Consider the following 26,674-nt stretch of genomic DNA (forward strand, 5'->3'; position numbering starts at 1 on the left):
CAAGACAAGATAAATAACTAAACTTAGACTTATATTCATTTAAATTGCAATCCACTAATAATACAAAATATTCAAAGTAAAGTAATTAAATAACCTACTCATACTCGTCTAAGTAAAGTAATAATATAAAAATACAGCCTTTTTCACTTTTCTTTTTAATTGTTTTTTGTTAAGAGAAAGGATAAAAATAGAAGCAAATATAAGCAAGAAAAAGACAAGCTTACTATAGCTATGCTCTTAACTCCGGATCCAGATAAAGAGATTGGACCAATTGAGCAGCTAGTGAACGAGTCAAGGCCAAAATCCTACACACCAACAAGAAATTATTCCGATATCTTCTTCCAGTATTACCAGAAAGAAAAAAGAGCAATTGAAGCTTCCAAGATTCAACTATGTGAAGCTGAATAGTTTTCCTAATTTCGGAATACATATCCTATAAGCTAGTATACATTAAAGAATATAAAAGATATGCATCAATAATCACGACTCATGACAAATTTTTGCCTTAGATGAAACCATGGTGCTGTTTAATGCCTATATACAAACACAGACATCATCTATGGATCTACCCAAGCATTTCCTTACTTGACTTTTCTTTTCTCCCCAATTCTACTGGCTTATTTTCTAAAAACTTACAGAGAATACACAAACCAAAAGTGTGTCAAATAATATGATCACATTACCTTGTGAATTGAAGTAAAAGAAGAACTGAAGCATTTTCAACTTGCAGATTGTACTTGCAGCATATGCAAAAGAGGGAGTGTGCCACAACAGCGGCCTGGAAAAATAATATGCCAAATATAAAAAGTGAAACGCAACCTTTTAAACAGTGTGTTCTCTTTTAACACTGACTAACATTAGCAGCAACTAGTACCTTTTTCTCCTTCCTGGGATAAGAAGCTAAGGTCTAATTAAGCCAAATTAAAATTATTTGCTTAGTTATTATTAGGAAATAGGAGCTGTAAAATAGCTGGGGATGAGATGGCGCATAGCAATTTCTTAAGTAAAGTGTACATATTATAATTGAATAATTGTCATGAAAATTGATGCACAAGGTAAAGTCAACCTTTTGAGGAAGCATTACACAGATGCCAAGTTAATAAGCTCTTTTTGCCTTATAACTTGCAATTCAGTTTAGGTTGATGGGCAACTTACACGTAACTTCAACCAGTTTAGTAGTCCATGTTTCTCTGTCTTTTTTTCCTCCTGCAAAGAATCAATAGTTGTTTCAACATTTCCCTCTAGATTAACATATCAATATTTTTCTCATTCAATATTAAATCCCGCCTCTTGTATGGAAGGTATGCCAGCTGTAAACATAGTTGATGATTAAAAACATGTAGGGAACAGGGATAACCAACAAAACAGAGAAAGAGTTTCCCTGTCTTTATAAGTTGAGAAAATATATAAACTGAGTATAAAAACAAGAAATACCTCCTCTTCTCTGAAAGAATGTCTTTTACGAGGACCAGGCCTATTAGGAAATCTGGTTGAATGTGATGTTTTTGTGGAGACCAAAATCAGTTTAGTCAGCCGTTGAATTCATCCTAACAAAGCAGCTTTAGCTTCTTCTTCTTGTTCCAATCGGGATTGCAACTTAACTTGACCATCCTCTAACTTTATCCGATCCTATTAGATATACAAGGACATCACCACATGGTGTGGTTTGAGAGTTCATACTGATTGATTGATGAATGTGTATCTAAACATGGAGAATAACAGCAAAATGATAGTCTATTGTGTGTGTGTGTTTTTCAGTTTTTTGTCTTCAAACATTTAGTGTAATGATCAAAGTTGAAGAACATTCATGGAAACCAGAAGATAAAAACACAACAAAGAGAATAAAATATGCGAGGCAGGCACAGAAAACATCATTCTCCATTCAACATTGACAGCCACAAGCTTGAAGCATGGGAAATCAGAGCACTATAATGCCTCTTATCTCAATTTCGTTAAGGGATTTAAAAATGGTCCCAAAGTCAAGTCAAGTAGGTTCATTGTTCTCAACACCTTATGATTGCTCTCTCACTCACATTCCAAAATGGTCCAATCAAGAAACAACCCAGATATATTAATACACACCACATCAAGGCATCATAAGATTTCCAATCAATACGGTACAAACTACCATACCCTTCCAAAGTAAGTACAGAAGAAGTCGATTTTCAAACACTATCTTCTTGTTCCTCCCACAATGGACAAGCCAACACCGATCAAAGCTGCATTAACAACATTATTCTCGAACTATCCTTAGACTATTCTTTCTTTTTATAGACAGCAAACTGGTTCGGCTCTTTTGTTTGCGATCCAAGCATTTGTCTCTCATTATTTAATTTCAGCAATTCATACACATATTTTTGTTTATATATTTAAAGGAGATAGATGAGGAAATGACCAACTGGATAAAAAAGACTTCACGGAAGAATATTCCAACCTGAATCCAAATATTGCATTGCACTTTCTCTATCACAGAAGAATATTCCAACCTGGATCCAAATATTACATGACTTGAGATGATAAATCAAAGTAGGAAGCATGAATGAAAGTAGTTTCTACATTAAAAAACCTACAAAAAAAACCAAAGCACACTGGCCGAGTCTGTAAAGCATAGTTACAATCTGAAAGAAACCAGAACAAGAAGTTCAACTTGAACTCTCCTGTTCTTATTTATATACAAACATCTTTGGGAAGGGTCTAGCAAAATGAACTCACTATGTCTCACTAAGCCATATCTATGAACTTATATTTACAAAGAACTAAGAAAAAACCATCTGAATGAAAAGGTGAGAGGGTAAGAACTGCCTACACATAACCTAAGAAAATTCCATGGAAAGAAATGAAGGAAGAATCTTCCTCTGCTCTTCTTCATTTGGCTAACAACAAGAACTAGTAACTCTGCAAATAAGTAGAGTCGTAGGGTACAACTCTGCAAACAAGTGTTCAGTAACAGTCAGAAAATGATACATATTTCTTGTGAGCTTGATTGAGAGAGAGCGGAGAAGAACCAAGGTAGGAGGAGCGACCGCGACAACAGAGAGAAGGAGCGACGGCGGTGTGGCAGCAGCGGAGCGACAGGCGGTGCCGGCAAGAGGAGCGACAGTGGGGAGCGACAGCGGCACGGCAGCAATAGAGCGTGACGGCGGCGCAACCGTGACGCCGGCAGCGGAGAACGAAGGTTGGTGAATTTGGGGGTAAAATAAGGGTTGATGAGGGTTGATGAGGGTAAAATTGTTTTTCTGAACTTAGACGAGGGAAGGGGGCGCAGGGCAGATGTTTTTAGCAATAAAAATCAACGGTAGAGTTGTCGATTTTAATTTGAAAAAAAAAATGACTTTTGCGTCTATTTTATACATTAAATCCACACCATTTATTTGATTTTAGAAAGCAATTTAGACCGTTCAAATTTATCGACGAAAACGTTGTCGATATTTTATACATAAAAATAGACGTCATTTCCGTCGATTTTAAAATAAAAGTATTTCCAACTCCTGGTTCGTCTATAATATGACGATAGTGGAGAAAGGTTTAATGCAGCATAAAAAAACTCGATGACAATACCGTCGATTTTATTATTTTATTTTTAAATTTATTTTTTTTAAAATATCGACAACAAGCCGTCGAAAAATATCGACGGCAGAGATAGCCGTCGATTTTTTGCGTCGAAAATACGCTTTTTCTTGTAGTGAGAGTGGCTCAGCCGGAAGCGTGACATTCTGATAGTGAGGGTGTTACATCTTCTGGAGCGAGCAACAAGGAAACATGATCTTGCATGATAAAGATTTTATGTATTAAAGATTATATATATATATGTTAAGACGAATTATTGAAAAATGTTATCTTTGATACTTTGTTTTTGGATTATGACTTTTGATTTTTAGAAACCCTGTATGAATTAAAAATCTTGTTACGATGTTTGATTTAAGGCTATGCCTTTTGGTTATTATGAGATTTTAAAGTCTGAGTTCCAAAAATGTCACTTCAAATTGATAGTTTCAATCTCATTTTAAAAAGAATAAAATTGCTATCATACTTAAATAAAAACGACAGTTAGAAATCATCACTCGTCAAAACGCGTCATGCTAGGGAGAGGTATCCACACCCTTATAAGGCATGCTTCGTTCCCCTCTCCAACCGATGTGGGACTTTACAATCCACCCCCTAAGGGAGCCCAGCGCCCTCGTTGGCACATCGATCCGAACCAGGCTCTGATACCATCTGTAACAGCCCAGACCACCCGCTAGCATGATATTGTCCGCTTTGGCACACAAGGCCTCACGGTTTTGCCTTTGACGATAGGGAAAACTGCCATTTTAAACGAAAATATGCTACTAAACCCAGATATAAACAACGGGTTTCTAACCGTCATTTCAAACAAAAACAATATCATTAAATCCTGGTAAAAATGACGGTTAAAAACCGCAATTTTAAACAACAAACTGCCGTTTTATTTGGTTAAAATGGCGGTTTTCATCATTTTTACCGTCACAAAATCGCCTTATTATTCACAGATAATTGTGGCAATTTTTTTAAAACTGCCGTAATAATCAGAATGATGCCCAGAATACTAACGTTTTTTGGAGGTGTCATTTTTGGTAATAATAAAGGTTCAAACCGTCGTAAGTTCTAAAAAAAAAACTACCATTTTAACCCTTTTTTATAGTGTAATTAGATTGATATTGATCTATGAAGCACAGACACGGACACGGACACGAGACACGACACGACACGCGACACGGCGACACGTTAATTTTAAAAAGTTGTCGGACACGGGGACACGCATATATTAATAATATAATATATTTAAATAGATATATGTCTTAATAGAGATATTTTCAAAAACAACCATATGATATGTATTTTTCCTAAAGTGTATAGGTATTCAAAAGATAAAATTCTAAATTCCTATGTCTTAATAAAGATAGTAAGAATTTTGTACATCACATGTACAAAAAAAAAAGTTATCTAAAGTCATTCTTTCTCCATCATATATGGTTGATATCTTTATCATTAGAAAAAGTCACTCTTTCCAACTCCGGTTCATCAAGAGAAAGGTGAGCAACTTCAAGAACACCATTTTCTTCATCAATTGGTGAAAAAGCATCTCCAGCAATATCCCACATCATAGTTTCTCCTTTATTATATTGTGGAGTTTTTCTTGAAAGAAGACGAAGATTAGTGTGGACAAATACTAAATTTTCTGCACGTTTAGGCTTCAACTTGTTTCTTTTCAGGGAATGGATAAAAGAATATGTGCTCCAATTTCTTTCACAACAAGAAGATGAAGATGGTTGCCCTATTAGCCTAAGAGCAATTGGTTGAAGAAATTTTGCTTTACTACCATGAATTAGCCACCAAGACTTTGCATCAACTATGCCTCTATCATTCAAAGAGTCATAATCATCAAAGATACCTCTACCATCAGAAAAGTTTGCAAATTCAATGTTTACCTTTCTCCTTTCTTCTTCATTAGGAAAATACCTCTTCAAGCATTTAACTCTCTCATTAGTGATCTCAATATCTTGATGAGGAGAAACTCGTGTAAGATCTTCTCTCAACCATTGGTGGCTATAATACCTAGATAATTAGTGTTTAAGCATAAATTAATAATGATTCAATTATCTTCACTTATAAATAAAAGTTATAAACAATAAATGTAAAAAGTTACCTTGGATTCAATGAATGTGCTAAACAATGAAGAGGTGTGCTACTTTTTGTCCATCTTTGAACTAATATTGAGTGCACAACATCGTAGAAGGACGATGACTCTTGTTCATCTTTTCTTTCATAGAGATATATAGCACTTTTTACTTTCTTGATCATTGAATCCCACATATCATGGACCAAATGAAGAGTAGGTGCATCTGTGTCTATACTTCTTAAAACATCATAAATAGGATTTGTGAAAGCAAGAATATAATCAATTTTTTGCCACCAATTTTCACTCAAAATCTTTTCTGTAACAACTTCAGCTCTGCCAATATTATCTTCCTTATATGAAGATTACTTCTCACTTATAACCATCTCTTTGAGGCCTTGCTTTAACAACCTAAATCTTTTGAGCATCACAATAGTAGAAGCAAATCGAGTAGGAGCAACATTAAGCAACTTCAATGTATTAAATTCATTGAAAATAGATAACCTCATATGATGATTAACAATAAAATTTTTTATAAAAGAAACATCGTCAGCAATTTGAGTAATCCATGAGCATTCTTGATAAACAAAATTATTCTTCTCTGTATTCTTAGCTGCACAAATGTCCTTTAAAGCAAGGTTGAGAGTATGAACAACACAAGGAGTCCAAAAAACAGATGGAAATTCAGCTTCAATCAATAAACCAGCCGCTTTACAAACTGGCGCATTATCAGTCACAATCTGCACTACATTTGAGAGACCGACTTCTCTTATGACATCTCTTATTTGCCTTGCAACATAATCCTTGTCTTTGATCTCATCTGAACAATCTACAGCTTTCAAAAACATAGGCCCACTTTCAGTTACAGCCATAAAATTAAGAAGAGGCCTCCTTTGGGGATCTCTCCATCCATCACTTACAATGCTCACTCCCTTTCCACTCCATGAATTCTTAGTAGGTTCTAACATTCTCTCCACATGTTGCTTCTCTTTCTCAAGCAAAGTTGTCCTCAATTTATTATATCCAGGAGGAATATAACCATCAATATAATTATTGGCAGCATAAGAAAAAGCTTTGACAAAATACGGATTTTTTGCTAGATGAAAAGGTAATCCAGATGAAAAAAACATTCTAGCAATATGTAAATCTAGAGTCTCCCTTGCATTCACATTAAAAGCTTTCTCTAAAGGTCCAGTAGCTCTTCTTTTTCTTGAATCAATTTCACTTGCATTAGATAAGGGTGGAAGAGGAATTGACTTAGCCTTTTTACTTTCATGCAACAATGTACTTTCACTATCAAGTTTCTTAAGTTCTTCAAGCTTTGTTGATGTAACTTTTGCACAAAATCTAATTCCTTTTCCTGAAATCTTCAATAAATGTGCTCTTACTCTAGTATAAGAACCACTGAATAAAACTTTGCAAAATTTACATTGAAATTCAAGATTTCCGCTCCCTTCAATTTTATCTTTCTTTGTTACAAATTTCCATAAAGGCTTATCAATACTTTCTTCAAAATTGTTTTGAACACTCTCTGAACTCATCTCTCACAATCCTACAATAATTTAAGAAACAAAATTATTTTTTTATAATTCAATTTCTTGAGCAAAACAGAACCAAAAAAAGCATTAAGAGAAAACAAAACCAAAGAAAATTATTATATAATACTAAACATTTGTGTAAGTAAGCTGAGTTCATTCCCAGCTATTATTGTTTAATGTTTACTACAAAAGAAACAAATAAAAACATATTATAAAAGGTGCGAATTACCAATGACCACAACAAAACCTTAACAAATAATCCTTCAATATGAACATGATTACTAAGAAGAGAAACATAACCTAATGCTATGAATCAGGATTAGCATTAGAACCATGATATATATAATAACGGCATATACATAAATGCATATAAAACAGATTATAGTACAGACAAATTGCTATCTAGAGTCTAGACATTTACACTAAAACTCAAAATAAATTGATTTCTAAGAATCTTACAAGTCACTGCATATTCCACTTCATATACATAAGTGCTGAATACTGCCATAAGGAATGAAGCAGAAGATAGTGACTGGTGACAGTGCATTCCAATTTTAATTATGAACCATGCAATTTTGAACAAAAAGGAATATGTTTTATTATGTTATTGGAAACAGGAATATGTGACACTCACGTGGAATGTAGTTATAATTGGTTATTTCTTTCATTACACTCTGTGCACATTGTAGTTATGTATATACACTAAGATGAGAACTGAAGATTAAGGTTTATGCATTCAAATAACATTTTTAATCAAAGATATCAATTTTTCAACAGAAATATCTTTTTGCTGCTAGTGGTTGGAACACTCTGTACCTTCCATCATTGTGCTAGAAAGTATTTTAAAACATGACATGCTCATTGGAGAATATAGCATCTAATCCAATCTTCTAATCATAAAGCGGTTTCATGCCAAAAGCATTTATTATTATTGTTTGGAGAAGAAACAAAACAAAATCATATCAATGAAGTACAATCAATCCAGTTTTTTTCCTCTTGTCTTTTTTCTATCAGTTCTGTGTCTTTCTATTACTTTCTAATTTCTAATCTTCTCATAGCAGCAGTAAAAAATTATGAAAGAAGTCTCTAACAATATCTAATTCCAGAAGCACAAAACAAAACCAAACCAAGGAGATGCACATAACAAAATAGAAATCCAAAATCAAATGGAAGCACAAAAATAACAAAACAAATCAGAACCAAAGAGAAGCACAGAGGCCAGAGAAAAATAGAAATACAGAACCAGAAAATTGATTGATGGAAAAATAAATATTCTCCCTTACTTGAAATGGAGGATGCAGAAGAGCACGAGAGCAGGGCAACGGTCACGTTAGAAGTGGCGACCGGGGAGGTGGCGAACACGGCAACGAAGAGGTGGCGAACCGGGGAGTGAACGGCAGCGAACGGCAGTGAACGGCGATGACAAGCACCGTAGAAGAAGTGACGGCAGTGAAGAGAAGATGCTGAGATTAAGAGTGAGTGGGTGTGGAGAGAGATGATGAACATACACGGCGGTGACGACCGGAGGTGGCGGCGATGGCTGGAGGTGGCGGCGATGGCTGGAGGTGGCGGTAGACTGGCGGTGAGGAGAGGGTGAGTGGGTTGGAGCCACAGAGCCAGAGACGGGTTTAGGGATGGAGGTGAAAGGTTAGGTTTTTAACTTTTTGTTAAAGTGAAGGGTGAAAGACTGAAAGTGAAATTGATGTTCCAAAATGGCATTGGGCCGTGTCCGGCCGTGTCTGGGCCGTGTCCGGCTTGTTTTTTTGTTTTTTTGGACAGGACACGTTTGGACACGGGAGACACGCGTGTCGGACGAGTGTCTCCGTGCGTCGTGTCCAAAATGTGTCTGACACGCCGACACGGCAATTAAACAAAGTGTCCGTGCTTCATAGATATTGATTAATATATATTCTTGTTATGAATAAAATATTAGATATTTATTATTTGATTATCATTTCATTTGTTCATCGTAGAATATTTTGATATTGGGTAGGTGTGTTTTGATATTTTGAATTTAATTCATACAGAGTACTTAGCTTGTACACTTAGTAGCTAAAGTAAGGTAACTGTCATAGTTAGTAATGAACAACCGCTTTGTACCATAAGAACACAAATTCGATTTTTGCTGATAATTTGATGGCTATTACAGATGATAATATCTTTTTATATAAAGTGTTATTTTTATCTCTAATATTTGATCAAATTTTAATTTAACTTCTAATATTTTAAATATTTTATTTGTTTTAAAAAATTTTGAACATTTTATTTTTATTTCAAAAAATTTTAAGCAAATTTAATATTGTTCTACCGTTAAATTTGATATGAACAATTAACATATTAAAGAGACAATAATATTTAATTTATATACATAAATAAAATCAATCTATTAATGGTCACCAACGTAAAAATATTGCTTTTAATTATAGAGTGTTGATAATTGATTATTAGGATTTAAAACTTTTTTATAAGAATAATGAGATCGAAAAAAAAAAAATTACAAAAAAACTTTGGTTGTATTTCTCTATGAGCAATGCTAGGGGCAGCAACTTTAGTATTTTGTAACCATCAATTGGTAATCAATAGTGTTTTTAATGGTGTGAGATTAAATCCAATTGTGAGAAATCACTCACTTTTCTTTTGATGGTTAAGTGCTGGCTAGAAAACACAAAAGTTGCTGGTCCCCTAGACTTTTTCATTCTCTAATACAGAAGAAAGATCGATATGACTTAACAATTACATTATTAACGTCTATATAACTCACTTTATTAACTATTCGTGTCAAATTTAATTGCGTAATAATATTAAACTTCTTTAAATTTTTTTAGGATAGAAATAAAATATTTGAAACATTACAAACTAAATTAGAATCTAATCTAAATATTAAAGATTAAAATAATATTTTATTCAAATTTTTATTTATAAAATATGAGAATTTATTGCTGAAACTGAAATATACATTGATTTTAGTAAATAATAATCACTATCAAACTACCTACGTACCTAACCTTTTTGAAAAGAAGAAATAAAAAAGGAAGATGATATGGTACACTTTATTTAGCAAAACTCGGAAAACATTTTATTTAACAAAATAGACATTTGCGGTTGTGTTCACAACTACCAAACTGACAAAACATTTCACAGGTTGAGTGAGTGCAATTGCAATTTGCAAACCGTTTATTTGGAACCATAAAACCGTTCACACACACCTATCTGCATGCGTCATCCCTATAACATACACACATATGGGGCTATTTTTTTTTTATGAAGGATTTCTTAAAAAAATATTAGACTTTTTTGGGATATTACTAGAATATAGAGTGACTTTAAAACTGATATTAATCGCCGGATGCAATTTATAATTTTTTAAAAAATATAAAAAAAAAAAATCACACGGTGTGATTTTAAATTTTTTAAAAAATAAAAAAAAAAATCTCATAGTACGCTTTCTATTTTTTAAAATTAAAATTGCATGGTGCGATTTTTATGTATTCTTAGATAGTAATTAATCGTTCCCAACAATTTCTAAAGACTTGTAATTTCTTATCATTTGTGTGTAATATGTTAGGAAATTATTTTAATTTTTTAATTTGTTTGTGGGCAATATATATATTAATTGTAATCATAAATTATACTATTTTAAATTAAATGATTTATATAATGGTGATCTCATTTATTGTTATAAATGCTAAATTGAATAAGTCATTATTATTTTTTATTTGGAATTAAATGAGAATAAAACCAGATATTATCTTTTGTCCTTTAGATAATTATCTTTTTGGATTTTAGATATATTATATTTTGGGCTTTAGATACTATTTTATTTGAGTTTTAGGGTTTAATGGGTGCCATGCTCAAATATAAATAGATTTTCAGGGTTTCGGTCCCCAATATACCAAAGCTGACTTTGTTGTTCTTTCCCCATCAGAAGAGTCACAATTCAGCCGCCTAGGAATACAGAAGGCTTTGGTTGAGGAAGATCGAAAGAATCACAAGATTCAAACTCTCCCATCAATTTCTGACTCTTATGCGTAAAAGTACGCTTCCGCATTATGATATATTTTTGGTGATTTAATATGGATGATCTGAATTAATAAAATTATTTATTCTAACAAGTGGTATCAGAGCCATTTATAATTGAATCATTGAAAATATTAAATTTTAATCTCATTGAATCAATATATATTTGCGTGGTTACTCTCCTTTTGGATCAACTTAATTTTATGGATCCGATCAGTTTATTATTTGTTTAATGTGCATACATGGACTCTGAGTGCTTTCATAAAGATATAGATATTTTTTTATTGTTTGTTCATGGATTCGTTTTTTTTTTTATATAAAAAAGAAAACAATTGATAATAAGTTGCTAAATATATTGAATTTGGTTTTGATCGAAAACTAACCTCTTTGAATTTAATGTGAATTTAAGTTTTATACATATATAACTTCTATACGTGCATATGTATAAAGTTAAAGAATATTAAGGATTAAGTTTTTTTTTTATTATTATTGTTTTTTGGTGTTATACATATTTATTTTATGGAAAATTTAATTTTTTTATGATATATTGTGAATTTAATTTTGTTTCACAATAATATTAGCAATTTTCATATTTAAATATGTATATAACTAAGGAGGTCACATAATATTATATAGTTATTTTATATTGTGTCCTATAATTCTATGCTATTTAAGTATTTTAATTTTGTTATATAAAGTATTTTTTTATTGTTACATAAGGAAATTAATAACAATTTGGATTATTATACCCATCTATCATAAAGATTTGGTTTTGGAATAAATTAATTGAACATTATGCTGCCAAAGTAGTCTCTTTTGTGAAAATTAATTTATTCAAAACATTAGGAATATGATGATATGTAATTCATGCAAATATTGGTCAGCCCAAAGGAAGGTCTATATTTGGCCGAATTACGTACACATATTGATGGTAAATATATGTTTGGGTAGCTAATTAAGAATAAAGTAATGGTTATTATTTATGCGGACAATAATCGGCCCAAAGGAAGTTTATTGTTTGGCAAAATAATAAGCATGGCACACTTTTATTTATTTTCTATTAATTATGCGATCAATAATCGACCCAAAGGAAGGTTATTGCTTGACCAATTAATAGAAAATATATGCGGTAACAAATAGGTTGCGAAGTTTAAGTCTCCATGTGCGCATTAAGTCGGTCCAAAGAAAGGCTTCATGTGTGACAGGAATTTTGACAATATTTGATTACTGCAATGAGAGTATCACTTATAGTTAATTTTTCTATCCAAAAATTGAAAATTAATGTTGTTCTAGATATCTCAATATGGATTTTTTTCCATTATTTAACAAATGTTTACTGCATGTTTATTTGTTCTAATCCAGAAACTATGGCTTTAGCTACCAATGTTTCTGCACAAATCAGTAGTATTCCTATGCTGAATGGTTCAAACTTTAAAGTTTGGAAGGATACCGTGGAGATCGTCCTCGGTTGTATGGATCTAGATATAGCTCTTTGAGAGGAGAAATCCACTTCCACTCCGAAAAATCTCAACGAGGTTAAAATAGAGAAGTGGGAGAGATCCAATCGAATGAGCATTATGATCATGAAATGCTCAATTTCTGAGGCGTTTCGGAGCTCAATTACTGAGGATAAAGATGCCAAACTAAGAATAAAAAGACGGAGGCAAGTAGTCTTTTGAACAAACTTGTCTCCATGAGGTATAAAGGTAAAGGGAACATTAGGGAGTACATTATGAAAATGTCTCATCTTTCTTCAAAATTGAAAGCACTAAAGTTAGAGTTGTCTGAAGATTTACTCGTGCATTTCATTTTGATTTCCCTTCCTGGACACTTTGGGCAATTCAAAGTGAGTTATAACACTCTGAAGGACACTTGGTCCTTAAATGAGCTTATATCTCACTGTGTGCAAGAAGAAGAGAGGCTACAGCAAGATAAGACTGAAAGTGCTCTCATGACTTCATCTTCTCAGTATAAAAGAAAGTGTGATACTACTGCGGATATGCCTTCTCAGCAAGAAAAGGCTAAGAAACAGGATCAAGTTTTAACCTGTTTCTTCTATAAGAAGGGGGGACACATGAAGAAGGATTGTACCAAATATACCACTTGGCGTGTAAAGAAGGATATAATTCTTACTTTCGTTTGTTCTGAGGCTAGTTTAAGTTATGCACCTGTTGATACTTCGTGGGTAGATTCTGCTGCTACTACTTGTGTAAGTATTACTATGCAGGGTTGCCTGTGGAGCCGACCGCCAAATGATACTGAAAGATACATCTTTGTGGCAGACGGCAATATAGTTGCAGTCGAAGCTATATGAACCTTTAGATTATGTTCCATGAGTGGATTTTACTTGGATTTATTAGAGACATTTTATGTACCGTCATTTAGACGAAATTTGGTTTCTGTTTCTCGTTTGGACAAATCAGGTTATTTTTGTTCATTCAGAAATAATAAAGTCGGTCTCTTTTATAATTCGAATAATATTTGCTCTGGTCATTTGGTGGATAATCTATATAGCCTTGTTTTGAATTCCTATAATAATGAAATACTGCAAACAGGTACAAAATAAAACTAAATGAGAATTTGGCATCATTATGGCACAAACGTCTAGGTCACATCTCTAAACAGAGAATTCAGAGGCTCGTGTCGGATGAAATTCTTGGACCCCTAATTTTTACGGACTTTGAAGTCTGCATTTAGTGCATAAAGGGAAAAAGAACAAATGAAAGGAAATTAGGTGTCGAGAGAGCTAAAGATGTCTTAGAACTGATACATACCGATATATGTGGCCCAATCCCTACTGTCTCTTGGAATGGACAACAGTACTTTATTACGTTCATAGATAATTATTCTCGTTACGGGTATCTATATTTAATTCATGAAAAGTCCCAAGCCTTGGATGTTTTCATGTCATTTAAAGCTAAAGTTGAACTTCAATTTGGAAAGAAAATTAAACCTGTCAAATTTGATCGTGGTGGTGAATACTACAGAAGATATGACGGTTCAGGTGAGCAACATCCCGGGCCTTTTGCTCTTTTCCTAGAGGAGTGTGGTATTGTTCCGCAATACACCATGCCAGGCAAACCTAGCATGAATGGTGTTGCAGAGCGAAGGAACCGAACTCTTAAGGACATGGTAAGAAGTATGATTTGTCATTCTTCCTTACCTGAATCACTCTGGAGAAAAGCCTTAAAGACCGCAGTGTAAATCCTTAATAGGGTGCCAAGCAAAGCAGTTAACAAAACTCCATATGGAATTTGGCTGGGAAAAGGCCCAGTATAAAGCATTTGCATATTTGGGGATGTCCAGGTGAGGTGCGACCTTATAGGCCGCATAAAAAAAAATTGGACTCAAGGACAATTAGTTTCTGCTTTGTTGGTTACGCTAAGCACTCATGGGTACAAGTTTTACAATCCTGCATTAAGGTCTATTTTGAAATGGGAAATGCGAGATTTCTTGAGGATGTTGAGTTTGGGGGGGGGGAAGGAAATATTAGAAATGTTGCTTTTGATGAGGATTCTGTAACTGACAATGATCAGGTCTTTGTATCTATTGTTGTTCAAGACACAGTTATAGTACAAGAGTACAATGAGAATTCTACTATAGATCCAGTTACAGTACAAGAGAACAATGAGAATATCGTTGTTGCTCAAGATACTACTACAGCACAGGAAAATAATGAGAATTGTAACACCTTAATATTCAAATCCTTATGCTCGAGTCATAAGTCAATAATATTACGGTGGTATGACTCTCAGGTGGATTTTTAATATATAAATATAGGTAATTTCGAAAAGAGTATTAATCGAGAAGCCTGAAAAGAGTAGAAATAAAATCGCGAAGACGTATCACTCACGTTTCGACAACAAAAGATAAACCGTGAAGCCGAAAACGATATACGGACAAGGCGTAGAGGAGATTAAGAGATAGATAACAGATAGATATATATAACATAAGTAAATAGCCACTAGTCGCGACCCGCGAAGTTTAGGCCGGCTAGGGTACAGTATGAAAGTAGATGACAACAGTATATCCTAATCTCTCCCAAAGGAAACATAAGAGCCTCTATAGGCAAGTTCCAAAAAAGTTCAATACATAATATAATCTTTTCAAAACATAGGTGGAGAGATTCTAATCAAACACAAAGTAGAGAAAATAAAGATCTTCGCCGTCTCTCAGACGACCCACAACTCACTTCTGAGCACCTGGACCTGTATCTGAAAAACAAGAGATATATACGGAATGAAAACCCCGGGCCCATGGGTTCCCAGTACGGTAAAAGTGCCAAATAAATACAATGCACTGCAATAAAAACTCACCAAGCATCCTAAACTCCTTTTCACCAAGTATCCAGCCTAGATTCTCACTAATCTATAAATAGGCATCTGTCGTAAAGGAATACTAAATCTAGATCACATCTCATATGACTCCCAACTCGCTGACTCTCCCACGAATCAGATTTCAGAATCATAAACAAAGCCATCATCAGTCGTGCTGTCTCAGCAATTCTATATCAATATATCATGCCCTCCCTGGAACTAGTGAAACCACATCACTGCGTCTACCCAGGGAGCTCAAATCATCTCAACTAATGATCACCATCATCATGCAATCGCATCATCAATTCATCTCATCAAGAACAGCCCTCAACCTCCACCGACACCAACATGAGGGGCCTCTCAGTTGTACAAACACAAGCAATACAGGCAAGTAATACACAATTAGGGTACAAGTAGAACAAGTAGCACATAATCAGGTAACTTAGCATATATAATGTAGAAATCCAAAACAAATAGGCAAACCCAAACAATTCAAACATATGCAAATGATGAATGCCTGCCCTATGGCTGATGATATCATCTGTCGGTTATCAAGCCAACCCGACATGTCCGGTAGCTAACCCGGGCACAGTCTCTCTGTTGCGTATTAATATCATTAGAGGGAATATGTGCCCTGTCACCATTAGAGGGTATCTGCGCCCTGTCGCCATTAGAGGGTATCTGCGCCCTGTCGCCATTAGAGGGTATCGGTGCCCTGTCACCCTTACAACCAGAGAGAAAACACAAGCATGCTTACATTCAACATTTTTCATCATTATTCATTTATCATATTCGTTAATTTATCATATATGCCTTTATACTCAGCCATAATCCATAATGGCTTTGCCGTAACTCGGCAATAACTCAGCCACCCGGCTCACAGTTCAATCCAGAACTAGCCAATTTATCAACATGGCTCTGCCGTATCCGACAAGAACTCAGCCATCCGGCTCATGGTCCAATCAAGAACCAACCATTTATCAATAAATATAGCCCTTCGGCTCATGGCATATGATGCCAAGGCATCATAGGCTAGTTTCACTAGCATGTTTCTGTTAGTTTTAGTTGTTTTATGCATTTTCTTGAGCTTAAAGTAACCAAAAATGGTTAAATGAAGAACAAAGTAATGAACCATCCAAACAATATGATTTTGATGCAATTTCCATGAGTTTTAGTTATATTACTTAAATGCTATGAATGAAAGATTTCTCATGAAATTTTGCAAGACTTTGATGCAATTGTTTGGATGATTTCAGGGAAGAAGAGGCTAAGCAAGGAAGCAACAAAATCAATAAAGGAAGCTTGAATATCACATGTGGAGTTTAAGTTCCAGTTTAAGCCTAAACTGGAGCTTAAACGCCAAAATCATGAAGGATAAGAAATGCTGGGATTGAAGTTTAACCTCCAGTTTGACCTCAAACTGGAGGTTAAACGCCAGAATGAAAAGCCTCACTTAAGGAGCATTCCACGTTTAACCTCCAGTTTGACCTCAAACTGGAGGTTAAACGCCAGAATGAGTATGCCACCCAGGGAGGAGTTCCACGTTTAACCTCCAGTTTGACCTCAAACTGGAGGTTAAACGCCAGAACCAGGAAGAGTACCAGGGGCCATTCCACGTTTAAGCTCCAGTTTGACTCAAACTGGAGCTTAAACGTGTTCGATAGTTTTTTCACTCCAGGGTTGCTCTCTCCATCTCCACGTTTAACCTCCAGTTTGACCCCAAACTGGAGGTTAAACGTGTTCGACACCTCCAGGGCCACCATTCCAAGCTTCCACGTTTAACCTCCAGTTTGACCTCAAACTGGAGGTTAAACGTGTTCGACTTCCAGTATGCCTCCACCCTTTTCCACGTTTAACCTCCAGTTTGACCTCAAACTGGAGGTTAAACGTGTTCGACCTCCAGGGCTGCCCTTCCTATCTCCACGTTTAAGCTTCAGTTTAACCTTAAACTGAAGCTTAAACGTGTTCGACTACATGACTCTCCAGGGCTACCTTCTTCCATTTCCACGTTTAAGCTTCAGTTTAACCTTAACTGAAGCTTAAACGTGCTTCTACAAATGGCCTCACTGGAAGTGTCTGGCGTTTAAGTTGTAGTTTAAGCTTAAACTACAACTTAAACGCCACTCTTGAATAGGGTTTCTGGGCCAAAAATATTGTGATTTAAGTTAGTCTTTGAGCACAATTATTAACTTAAACTTACTTTGGTATGAAACCCAATTGAATATCATGGTTTATGGGATTGGGCCTGAGGGATTGATGAGTTTGAAATCTCATTTATTGAGTCATGTGCCATTATTTGATTATCACTAAGTTGGCTCAATAAATGTTACAGGATTTGGATCAACAACCTCATCAAGATTATGGATCATAAACCCAGGGCAAAAGGAAAGCAAGGAGAGGCCTCAAAGCCCAAGAAGCACAACTGAAGCTCAATATAGAAAGTGTATAAATAGGATAGAAGTTAAGTTAGAGGGGATTGGACTTTCATTTTTTTAGCTAGTTTCTTTTTCTTTGTAATTGAATTCAGAGCTATGATTCACTAAACCCCCTTTCATTGGGTTAGGGAGCTCTATTGTAATTCAATGAATCAATAATAGTTTATCTTCTTCTTCAATCTTTTCTCTTGAATTTTGTTAGAAAGCTTCTCGATCTAATTCCATTGAGTAGTTGTCTTGGGAAAGAGATTACTCATACTTGGAATCCTTCGGAGCCTTGGGAAAGGAATGGAGGATTCATGCTAGAGAAGCTTTCTCACAGTGGATTGGATTGGGGTTTGGATGGATATTGTGACATGTAATCCTACCAAATTGTGGTTCATGAAATTGTGTGGTATAATCAGTGATCAAGCATCATCTCTTCTTATGAACATTTAAACCAAGGGATTGGGAATTTGTTTGTTTTTAGAGAGCATTGGTGAGCCAAGGAATTGGGATCCAATCATATAAGATTGCCAAGCAAAATTCAATGAATGCATTGGTTGAGGAAGAGATTTACATGTTTTGATTCGGAGATTTCAATATCTCCTAAACCCAATGAATTCCCCATTTCTGATTTCCACTTTCTCTTTACATTCTGCAATTCAATTCTTGCAATCATCCCCATTCCCTTTTAATTTCAGCAATTTACATTCTGCTCTTTAATTCATGCAATTTAAGATTCAGCCATTTAATTTTCTTGTCATTTACTTTTCCCGCCAATTTTACATTCCGCAATTCTCATCTCAAATCTTGATTCCGCTCAACTAGAACACACTTCTAATCCGAATTGCTCACTCAACCAATCCTTGTGGGATTCGACCTCACTCTATTGTGAGTTTTTACTTGACGACGATAACCGGTGCACTTGCCGGAAGGAATTTTGCCGATCGTGCAATTTCCTAAATCGTAGCATAACACGTTTATGCGCATCAAGTTTATGGCGCCGTTGCCGGGGATTGGTTTTCGATTGACAATTCTCAAATTGGAAGCTAACTAGATTGAGCAATTTTCTCTTGCTTTGTTAATTCTGTTCTAAATACTTGTTGAATTTTAATTTCTGCACTTGGTTACATGCTTTCCTTCTTTATGCCTTTAAATTCATGCAACTAACTCACTGACTCACTAACTGTTTGAATTAATTCCTCAATTGAGCTAACCATACTCTTCCATTAACCAAGAGTATTTTACTTGTTTGTGTTTGAGCTGTGTTCTTGTATGACAGGTAGGAGAGGAGAGACATCAACTCCTCCATATACCGAACCGGAAAGGACCCTTCATAGACTTAGAAGGGAAGCAAGAGGGAAGAGAGTAGTGGGAGAAGAGGAATCTGAAGGAGAATCTGAGGACAATTTTGAGGAAGCTCTAGATCTCAACATGGATAGAGAAGTTCACAACCATGAGAGAGCTGATGGAAACAATGCCATTCCCGAGAGGAGGGTTCTTAGTTCATACATAAACCCAACCTCTGGGAATTGTGGTAGTAGCATCCAGAAACCACCCATTCAGGCCAACAATTTTGAGCTCAAGCCACAGCTAATATCATTGGTGGAAAATCATTGTTCCTTTGGAGGAAGTGCTAATGAAGACCCAAACCAACATCTCACAAAATTCCTGAGAATTTGTGACACTGTGAAGTCCAATGGAGTCCAGGAAGATGCCTATAAACTGCTCTTGTTCCCATTTTCACTTAGGGACAAGGCAGCTAAGTGGCTGGAATCATTCCCAAGGGGGAGTCTAACCACATGGGATGAGGTGGAAGGCAAGTTTCTGGCACGTTTCTACCCTCCACAAAAGGTCAATAGGCTTCGATCTGAGGTCCAAACTTTTAGACAACAAGATGGTGAAACTCTCTACGAGGCATGGGAGAGATTCAAGGACTTGACAAGGAAATGCCCACCAAACATGTTCCATGATTGGGTGCAATTGCACATCTTCTATGATGGACTCTCTTATGAATCAAGGAAGGCTGTAGACCATTCATCAGGAGGTTCATTGAACAAGAAAAAGACCGTGGAAGAAGCCATTGAAGTGATCGAGACAGTGGCTGAGAATGAGTACTACTATGCATCAGAAAGGCACAACACTAAGGGAGTCATGGAGCTGAACCATGTTGATACAATTCTAGCCCAAAACAAGGTGTTTGCTAAGCAACTAGCAGAGCTCACCAGGCAATTAGAAACAAAGCAAGTGGCTGCAATATACACACAAGATCAAGGGGAAATAGGCATTGAAGGAGGTGATTGGGATGAGGTTAACTATGTGGGAAACCAACAAAGGCAATCATATGATCCACACTCCAACACTTACAACCCAGGCTGGAGAAACCACCCAAACTTTGGGTGGGGAAACCAACAAACCCAACCACAAAATCACAAACCTTACAACCACAACCAACAAAACAATTCCACATACCAAAACTCCAACCAAAGATCATACCAAGCCACACAAAGCACTTACCCCCAATCATCATATCATGGCCAAAATAATCAACATACCCAACCTAATCCGAACCAACAATTTCAAGATCAATTAAACCGGATGGAAGGAATGATGGCAACCATGAGCCAAGACATAATTGAATTGAAGAGCTTCAGGGATGATGTGAGAACTACCTTAAGAAACCATGGTGAAAAACTCAAAAGGTTGGAATCTCAAGTAGGAGAGCTATCTCAACAGGCACCCAAATCAACTGCAGTGTTCCCTAGTGACACAGAAAAGAATCCTAAGGGGGAACAAAAGAGAGTAAGATGGGAAGAGTGCAAGGCCATCACCATATTGAAGGAAGTCTCAGAAGAAGGAGGAATCAGGTCCTCACAGCAGGAACCAGAAATCTTGAAAGAAGATATGGAAGAAGTTAAGCAGGAAAGTGGAACTGAGCAAGCCAAGGATCCGCAAAAAGGCATGATGGAAGTATACCAACCAAAAGCACCATTTCCTGAGAGGTTAGGAGGAGGTGAAAAAAGGAAAACCTATTCAAGGTTTCTAGAGACATTTAATTCTCTGCATGTCAATATTCCCTTTCTTGAGATTCTTCATCAAATGCCCACACACATCAAGTATTTAAAGGAATTGTTAAGCAAGAAAAGAGTTTTGAAGGGAGGACAAACGGTAACAATGAACAAAGAATGCAGTGCTCTCATCAAGAAGGACACACTCTCTAAGAAAACGGACCCAGGAAGTTTTCATATCCCTTGCATCATAGGGGAATCAAAAATTGACAGAGGATTCTGTGATCTAGGAGCTAGCATAAATGTGATGCCTCTAACTCTTATGAAGAGGCTACAACTGAACGAGGTGAGATCCACTGATGTAATCATACAACTGGCTGACAAAACTCAGAAGCAAGCTGAAGGGGTAGTTGAAAATGTGCTGGTGAAAGTAGGGGATTATATTTCCCCACAGACTTTGTCATTGTGGACATGGAGGAAAGCTATTTACACCCTATCATTCTGGGCAGACCATTTCTAGCCACTACTAGAGCGCTCATAGATGTAGAACAAGGAGAACTAATTCTGAGAATACATGATGAACAGCTCATTTTCAAAGTCTTCAAACCTGCATCTGAGCCTGAACCAGAATCTGAAAAGCCTAAAGATGATAGTAGCCATCCGTGTTTGGAGGAAAGTAATCCAGCAGCTGAGACTCTAAAACAGTCATTGGAAGGCAAACAAGAGTTGCAAGAGTTAGAGCCACAAGAATCAGTGGAAACAGATCAGAAGGATCCTCCTGACATAAAGGTCAATGAAGAAATCCTCAAGAGAAAGGGAAGAGTGATAGGGAGATTGCCAAGAGGATGGAGAAACAAGAAAATTCCCACTGAAGGTTTTTCTCCGGGAGATAAAGTGATCTCAAGTCATTATCTGCCAATCCCACCTGGCCTCAAGACCATTCCTTCCCAGCTCCCTCAAGTGTTCACAATCAAGAAAGTTCTTTCTATGGAACATTTAGAGGTCATGAATGAATCAAGAGGGGACGTTTTCATAGTGAGAGGAGAGGACGTCAAACACTACAATCCACCCTAACAAGGGACAACCGTCAAGCTAGTGACGTTAAAGAAGCGCTTCATGGGAGGCAACCCATTTTTTTTTAGTATCCTTAATCTTTAGTGCTTTGCTTTACATCTAATAAAGTATGGTTTCTTATGCATGAACTTGAATCCTCAGGACAACTATTGATTAAGTGCACTAAACCGTGCATGTAAATTACAATTGGTCTCTAAGTTTGGTGTGCCTGATGGCACTCCCAAATCTTACTCAAATTGAATTCCATCTTTCATTCAAGGTGCACAACCAAACATTAAGTTTGGTGTTCTTTTTGAACACAGTTTATGAAAAGCAAGAAGTTCCTCTGGATTTCAAAATTCATGACAAGTATACCATTCATATGTTTTAATGCTTTAGTTTCAATTACTTAGGGTAGTCACTTTGTTTAGAATCAAAGAGCCAAGGTGACTATGATTTATTAGAAATATGCACACTCATTAAGGACAACCAATATGGATTTCATGTCATCAGGAGACTTAACCAAAAACTAAGTTTGGTGTCCAAATAATAAGTGTGCATTCATGTAGAAGTCACGGCTATAAGCTCATAAAGACAAGCATTGATTTACATGTGCAAATACTATTCATAATTCACATGGACCGAAAAATGATAGCAAATTTGTTTGTTTGTGCAGGTACAAAAGAAAAGACAAAAATGGAGGAAAAAGACAAAGGGAGGTACGTGCTTGGTCAAAAAGAAAATTCACAAATCTTTGAAACTAACACATGGGAAAAGGAAGTTCTGCAAGAAAAGAAAGCTACATGTACAACCTAATGCAGCCAGAATACTTCCAAGAAAATGAAAAGCCAATCGTCCTTATCTACAATTCATATATTTACCATCAAGCCACCCTTCACAAACCACCCTAGCCGTTCATTTTTCACTCATGGGCACTATAAAGAACCACTTGGGGAACGAGTCCCACACCATCAATCCTCCTTCATACACTTTTTCCTTCATCATAGCATAACCATCTCTTGCCGAAAACAATCTCACCACACCTCCAACAACACTTCTTGCTTCACCTTGTCAACTTTAGTTGTCACTTACCAAAATGGCAGCTTCATCTAGCCACAAAAGAAGAAAAGACAAGCAGCCAATGGAGGAAAACAGGGGATTCGATGCATGGAGATACAGATCAGTGTTCCATGAGATTCAAGCCGAATGGATGAGACCTAAAACGGTACTAGCTGAGGTCCCCTTTGAACTTGAAAAGGATGAGTTCCCAGGTGTTTGGGAAAAAATCAAAAAGAGGAAGTGGGAGCTCCTAACTAAGCCAATCACTAGAATCAACATCAACTTGGTGAAGGAGTTTTATGCAAATGCAGTAAGGGAGGATCAAACCAAGAACCCCACATACAAAAGCTATGTGAGAGGGGTGGAAGTTGACTTCAGTCCCAAAGCAATCATGAAAACTCTTGGCCTGAAAAACATACATTTCAGCCAAGCAAGTTATGAAGAAAGGATGAGAGGAGAACCTGACTATACAACTATTGCTGAAGACCTTTGTGCCATCAGAGCTGAATGGGTGAGAAAAACAAGAGGGGCTCCAAGAGTCTTGAGAAGAGGAGACCTAACACCTGAAGCTAAAGGGTGGTATGCAATAGTTAGGAGATCCATCCTACCCACTGCAAACTCTTCAGAAATAGTCCCTAAAAGAGCCATCTTGCTACATTGCATTATGGTTGGAGGAGAGATCAAAGTTCATAAACTCATTGCTGAACAGATACAAGAGTTTAGTGAGAAAAGTGACCCGGAATCCTGGCTTCATTTCCCTAGCACCATCATTAGACTATGCATCGATGCCCAAGTACCACTTGAGGATGAAAGACCTAATTGGCTATATCCTGGGCTGGCCATAACTGCACACAGAATGACTCTTGGCCCAACTCCTCCAAGACATACAAGAAGAAGAAATGAAGAAGGGCAACAAGTGGAAGCCGAGCAAGAAGCAGGACAAGAAAGACAGGAAGGAGAAGACAGAGAAGAAGAGCAAGAAGAGCAAGCAACTCCTGAAAGAAGACAACGAATTCCCAGAGACTCCATGGATATGAGCAGAATGCAGGAAATCATGGAAGGAATGTCTCAACAATACATGAGGTCTCAGGAAAGACAAGAAGACTTTCATCTAAAAATGATGGATATGCAAAGGAACTTTGAATCAAGATTCTTTGATCTGCAAAGGGAACAAAATCTACACTTACAGGAATCCTTCAGCCACATATGCCAACACCAAGATGCCAATGTCTTGGCAATCAAGGAAGCCACTACTTTACAGAATGCAAGATACTCAGTCCAAGCTGACTACAACATCAGTTCGCAAATCAAGCTTAACTACATAGGGGAACATCTACACAAGATGGACCCAGCATTCCCAGCTTATGATGAGTATTTCAAAGGGAGGAAAGAAGGAGAAATAAACAAGGCAATGATCCTTGAAAAAGGAGTGGAAGAAACGATGAAAAAGGCTGGATTCTGGAAAAAGCTCATAAGAAAAGACAAAGGAAGCACAAGTGGTCAAAAAGAGGCAGGAAGCAAGAAGAAGCAGGATCCCAAGAATTAAGAAGAACCAAGCAATAAATAAGAGGTGGTCTCGTTCCTTAACAATCAAATGATAATTGGTGAATTGTCTTTATGAACGTGTTTTCATCATAAGTCATTTAAGTGTTAGGTGGAATCTTTTTTTTATGAGTCGTTTTTTTTTTAGTATGTGTGTTTGTTAATTGCTTTGAATAAAGTGAATGCTTAGATGTTTGGATATAACTTCACCTTCTTAAACAAGTGCCTGCCATGCTTGTTCTGTTTCCAAAAATAAAAGAAAAGCTTGAACAAAAGTAACTTGGCTAAATTAGTGACAAATCAAGTAGAATTAAGTGGTGGTATGCATGCTTGATTGTTTAGTCACATCACTAAAATTAGAGTGTAGAATTATCATTTTTTATGTAGAAGTAAAAATTGTCTATGGATCTTGATGAATAAATGTCTTTGGCCATGAAAAAAAAAAAAAAGAAAGAAAAAGGAAAAGAAAAAGCCACGGAAAAAGGCAACCAAAAAGCAAAAAATTGAGAAAATAAGCTAGGCACCAATGGTTTGAACTTCTGAGACAAATGCCTGTGGTGTTTATGTATTAAGGATATGCTTGGATGAATAGGTTCTGAGGAGTGTTTCAACACTTGGTAACTTGGGTTAACTAACCCGGGATTATCAACCAAAAGTCCATTATCAAGAGCCACCTCAATACAAAACATTTAGTCACACAAAGAGGTGCTGGGCACCAATGTCTCAAGAAGAAATGTGAACTAAAATGCCTAAAGTGGATATGTGTAGTGCACTGATAAGAAAAAGAAAATGCCAAAGGCTTGTGCAACACATGACACTAAGCAAACAAGGAGCAAAAGAAGCTCTAAGAAAAGGAAAAGAAAAACAAAAGAAAAGTGCCAAAGACATAAGAATAACAGGAGGCCATAGCAATTTTTGATGGATGCAATGAAAAAGTGATAATCCTACCTGATAAGTATGAAAAAGTGATGCTGCAACTTTCTACATAGAACCCTTCTGATGAACTTCAAATGCTTGCTAATATAGCCAATGTAATTACTTTCTGTTCATACTTTCTTCTCAAATAACTCAGGACTTGCTTAGGGACAAGCAAGTATTAAGTTTGGTGTTGTGATGCCAAGGCATCATAGGCTAGTTTCACTAGCATGTTTCTGTTAGTTTTAGTTGTTTTATGCATTTTCTTGAGCTTAAAGTAACCAAAAATGGTTAAATGAAGAACAAAGTAATGAACCATCCAAACAATATGATTTTGATGCAATTTCCATGAGTTTTAGTTATATTACTTAAATGCTATGAATGAAAGATTTCTCATGAAATTTTGCAAGACTTTGATGCAATTGTTTGGATGATTTCAGGGAAGAAGAGGCTAAGCAAGGAAGCAACAAAATCAATAAAGGAAGCTTGAATATCACATGTGGAGTTTAAGTTCCAGTTTAAGCCTAAACTGGAGCTTAAACGCCAAAATCATGAAGGATAAGAAATGCTGGGATTGAAGTTTAACCTCCAGTTTGACCTCAAACTGGAGGTTAAACGCCAGAATGAAAAGCCTCACTTAAGGAGCATTCCACGTTTAACCTCCAGTTTGACCTCAAACTGGAGGTTAAACGCCAGAATGAGTATGCCACCCAGGGAGGAGTTCCACGTTTAACCTCCAGTTTGACCTCAAACTGGAGGTTAAACGCCAGAACCAGGAAGAGTACCAGGGGCCATTCCACGTTTAAGCTCCAGTTTGACTCAAACTGGAGCTTAAACGTGTTCGATAGTTTTTTCACTCCAGGGTTGCTCTCTCCATCTCCACGTTTAACCTCCAGTTTGACCCCAAACTGGAGGTTAAACGTGTTCGACACCTCCAGGGCCACCATTCCAAGCTTCCACGTTTAACCTCCAGTTTGACCTCAAACTGGAGGTTAAACGTGTTCGACCTCCAGGGCTGCCCTTCCTATCTCCACGTTTAAGCTTCAGTTTAACCTTAAACTGAAGCTTAAACGTGTTCGACTACATGACTCTCCAGGGCTACCTTCTTCCATTTCCACGTTTAAGCTTCAGTTTAACCTTAACTGAAGCTTAAACGTGCTTCTACAAATGGCCT

The 26,674-nt window shown here is 36.4% G+C and overlaps 1 non-coding gene and 1 pseudogene across 1 annotated transcript; both read right to left on the reverse strand.

The window, feature by feature from the left end:
* Window positions 1–4,982: 4,982 nt before the first annotated feature.
* On the reverse strand, window positions 4,983–7,176 carry LOC107611040 (uncharacterized; annotated as a pseudogene).
* Window positions 7,177–19,783: 12,607 nt separating this feature from the next.
* Window positions 19,784–19,887, reverse strand: LOC148548884 (small nucleolar RNA R71). The gene has a single exon (XR_015898666.1). It is a non-coding gene; the product is annotated as a small nucleolar RNA R71 (small nucleolar RNA).
* Between the last annotated feature and the right edge of the window lie 6,787 nt (window positions 19,888–26,674).

This window comes from Arachis ipaensis, chromosome B8 (assembly GCF_059453495.1).
Source record: "Arachis ipaensis isolate K30076 ecotype BB chromosome B8, ASM5945349v1, whole genome shotgun sequence".
Lineage (NCBI taxonomy): Eukaryota > Viridiplantae > Streptophyta > Magnoliopsida > Fabales > Fabaceae > Arachis > Arachis ipaensis.